The following is a 4,140-nucleotide window of genomic DNA, read 5'->3' as shown; positions in this document are numbered from 1 at the left end:
CTCCTCGAGTCTTGGCATGGCAATTGGGAGGCGTCTCCACGTGAGGCGGGAGACCCAGTGTCCTTTTCCACGTGCCACAGGGATCCTGGGACTCCTATCCATTTTCAAGAGGAGTCGGGCATCGTCTCCTTTGGAAGCATTGATCTCTGCAGACCTCTCGAGTTTTCAAAATATATGAGGCCTACGGTCGCGATGAGGCGGAGGATAGGTCTTTCTCTGTGGTCTCCACAGGGGATTCAGACAACCCTTCGTCTTGGGAGATGCAAGACGAGCCTGCATTCAATTCACTGCAGGGATATCCGGCCTTACTTCGAGTCAGAGCATCTCGGTGTCCATTCCACTTGAGGCCACAAACTCGGGGTCCCTCAAATATACCTGTAGCTGAGAGAGGCCTCCTCTTGAGGTGCTTGTGGAAAGTTGGTGTTCCTCTAGAGTCGAAGCCAGGGAATAAGCTCTCATCTCGAGTTGATTTGGGGTCCACGGAGACCTTTGGTGTTCCTCCAGTGACCTCAGGATCCCTCTAGACTTGACACAGTGATCTTGGGTTTTCTCTGGAGTGCCATCAAGGAAATCAAGTCTCCTTTCACGTTTGATGTGGAACACGGAATTGGTCTGCACGCAGTGCAGGGGAATCGGGCCTCATCTCGTGGGGAGGGGGAAGTCTCATGGTTATTCTCGAGTTGTGGCCGGAACCTGGGGGATATTCTCGAGTTATGACGGGGAGGGCCCTTCCAGACACGTGTTTGTTCAGCGACGTCTGGACTCCTGCCTAGGTGCGAGGGACACATCGTGATTCTCCTCGAGTCTTGGCATGGCAATTGGGATGCGTCTAAACGTGAGGTGGGAGACCCAGGGTCCCTTTCCACGTGCCACAGGGATCCTGGGACTCCTATCCATTTTCAAGAAGAGTCAGGCCTCGTCTCCTTTGGAAGCATTGATCTCCGCAGACCTCTCGAGTTTTCAAAGGATGTGATGCCTCCGGTCTCGATGAGGCGGAGGACTAGGTCTTTCTCTGTCGTCTCCACAGGGTATTCAGACATCCCTTGGTCTTGGGAGATGCAAGACGAGCCTGCATTCAATTCACTGCAGGGATATCCGGCCTTACTTCGAGTCAGAGCATCTCGGTGTCCATTCCACTTGAGGCCACAAAATCAGGGTCCCTCTCACATACCTGTAGCTGAGAGAAGCCTCCTCTTGAGGTGCTTGTGGAAAGTTGGTATTCCTCTTGAGTCGAAGCCAGGGACTAAGCTCTCATCTCGAGTTGATTTGGGGTCCACAGAGCCCTTTCGTGTTGCTCCAGTGACCTCAGGATCCCTCTAGACTTGAGACAGTGATCTTGGGTTTTCTCTGGAGTTCCATCAAGGAATCAAGGCTCCTTTCACGTTTGATGTGGAACACGGAATTGCTCTGCACGCAGTGCAGGGGAATCGGGCCTCATCTCGCGGCGAGGGGGAAGTCTCATGGTTTTTCTCGAGTTGCGGCCTGAACCTGGGGTATATTCTCGAGTTACGACGGGGAGGGCCGTTCCAGACACGTGTTTGTTCAGCGACGTCAGGACTCCTGCCTAGGTGCGAGGGACACCTCGGGATTCTCCTCGAGTCTTGGCATGGCAATTGGGAGGCGTCTGCACGTGAGGCGGGAGACCCAGGGTCCCTTTCCACGTGCCACAGGGATCCTGGGACTCCTATCCATTTTCAAGAGGAGTCAGGCATCGTCTCCTTGGGAAGTATTGATCTCCGCGGACCTCTCGAGTTTTCAAAGGATGTGAGGCCTCCGGTCGCGTTGAGGCGGAGGACTAGGTCTTTCTCTGTGGTCTCCACAGGGGATTCAGACAGCCCTTCGTCTTGGGAGATGCAAGACGAGCCTGCATTCAATTCACTGCAGGGATATCCGGCCTTACTTCGAGTCAGAGCATCTCGGTGTCCATTCCACTTGAGGCCACAAACTCAGGGTCCCTCTGACATACCAGTAGCTGAGAGAAGCCTCCTCTTGAGGTGCTTGTGGAAAGTTGGTATTCCTCTTGAGTCGAAGCCAGGGACTAAGCTCTCATCTCGAGTTGATTTGGGGTCCACGGAGCCCTTTCGTGCTGCTACAGTGACCTCAGGATCCCTCTAGGCTTGAGACAGTGATCTTGGGTTTTCTATGGAGTGTCATTAAGGAAATCAAGGCTCCTTTCACGTTTGATGTGGAACACGGAATTGGTCTGCACGCAGTGCAGGGGAATCGGGCCTCATCTCGTGGGGAGGGGGAAGTCTCATGGTTATTCACGAGTTGTGGCCGGAACCTGGGTGATATTCTCGAGTTATAACGGGGAGGGCCCTTCCAGACACGTGTTTGTTCAGCGACGTCTGGACTCCTGCCTAGGTGCGAGGGACACCTCGGGATTCTCCTCGAGTCTTGGCATGGCAATTGGGATGCGTCTAAACGTGAGGTGGGAGACCCAGGGTCCCTTTCCACGTGCCACAGGGATCCTGGGACTCCTATCCATTTTCAAGAAGAGTCAGGCCTCGTCTCCTTTGGAAGCATTGATCTCCGCAGACCTCTCGAGTTTTCAAAGGATGTGATGCCTCCGGTCTCGATGAGGCGGAGGACTATGTCTTTCTCTGTCGTCTCCACAGGGTATTCAGACATCCCTTGGTCTTGGGAGATGCAAGACGAGCCTGCATTCAATTCACTGCAGGGATATCCGGCCTTACTTCGAGTCAGAGCATCTCGGTGTCCATTCCACTTGAGGCCACAAAATCAGGGTCCCTCTCACATACCTGTAGCTGAGAGAAGCCTCCTCTTGAGGTGCTTGTGGAAAGTTGGTATTCCTCTTGAGTCGAAGCCAGGGACTAAGCTCTCATCTCGAGTTGATTTGGGGTCCACAGAGCCCTTTCGTGTTGCTCCAGTGACCTCAGGATCACTCTAGACTTGAGACAGTGATCTTGGGTTTTCTCTGGAGTTCCATCAAGGAATCAAGGCTCCTTTCACGTTTGATGTGGAACACGGAATTGCTCTGCACGCAGTGCAGGGGAATCGGGCCTCATCTCGCGGCGAGGGGGAAGTCTCATGGTTTTTCTCGTGTTGCGGCCTGAACCTGGGGTATATTCTCGAGTTACGATGGGGAGGGCCCTTCCAGACACGTGTTTGTTCAGCGACGTCAGGACTCCTGCCTAGGTGCGAGGGACACCTCGGGATTCTCCTCGAGTCTTGGCATGGCAATTGGGAGGCGTCTGCACGTGAGGCGGGAGACCCAGGGTCCCTTTCCACGTGCCACAGGGATCCTGGGACTCCTATCCATTTTCAAGAGGAGTCAGGCATCGTCTCCTTGGGAAGTATTGATCTCCGCGGACCTCTCGAGTTTTCAAAGGATGTGAGGCCTCCGGTCGCGTTGAGGCAGAGGACTAGGACTTTCTCTGTGGTCTCCACAGGGGATTCAGACATCCCTTCGTCTTGGGAGATGCAAGACGAGCCTGCATTCAATTCACTGCAGGGATATCCGGCCTTACTTCGAGTCAGAGCATCTCGGTGTCCATTCCACTTGAGGCCACAAAATCAGGGTCCCTCTGACATACCAGTAGCTGAGAGAAGCCTCCTCTTGAGGTGCTTGTGGAAAGTTGGTATTCCTCTTGAGTCGAAGCCAGGGACTAAGCTCTCATCTCGAGTTGATTTGGGGTCCACGGAGCCCTTTCGTGCTGCTACAGTGACCTCAGGATCCCTCTAGGCTTGAGACAGTGATCTTGGGTTTTCTATGGAGTGTCATTAAGGAAATCAAGGCTCCTTTCACGTTTGATGTGGAACACGGAATTGGTCTGCACGCAGTGCAGGGGAATCGGGCCTCATCTCGTGGGGAGGGGGAAGTCTCATGGTTATTCTCGAGTTGTGGCCGGAACCTGGGGGATATTCTCGAGTTATGACGGGGAGGGCCCTTCCAGACACGTGTTTGTTCAGCGACGTCTGGACTCCTGCCTAGGTGCGAGGGACACCTCGGGATTCTCCTCGAGTCTTGGCATGGCAATTGGGATGCGTCTAAACGTGAGGTGGAAAACCCAGGGTCCCTTTCCACGTGCCACAGGGATCCTGGGACTCCTATCCATTTTCAAGAAGAGTCAGGCCTCGTCTCCTTTGGAAGCATTGATCTCCGCAGACCTCTCGAGT

This window comes from Dama dama, unplaced genomic scaffold (genome assembly GCF_033118175.1).
Source record: "Dama dama isolate Ldn47 unplaced genomic scaffold, ASM3311817v1 ptg000109l, whole genome shotgun sequence".
NCBI lineage: Eukaryota > Metazoa > Chordata > Mammalia > Artiodactyla > Cervidae > Dama > Dama dama.
The sequence above is the reverse complement of the archived record's forward strand: the minus strand, read 5'-3'. Positions refer to the sequence as shown.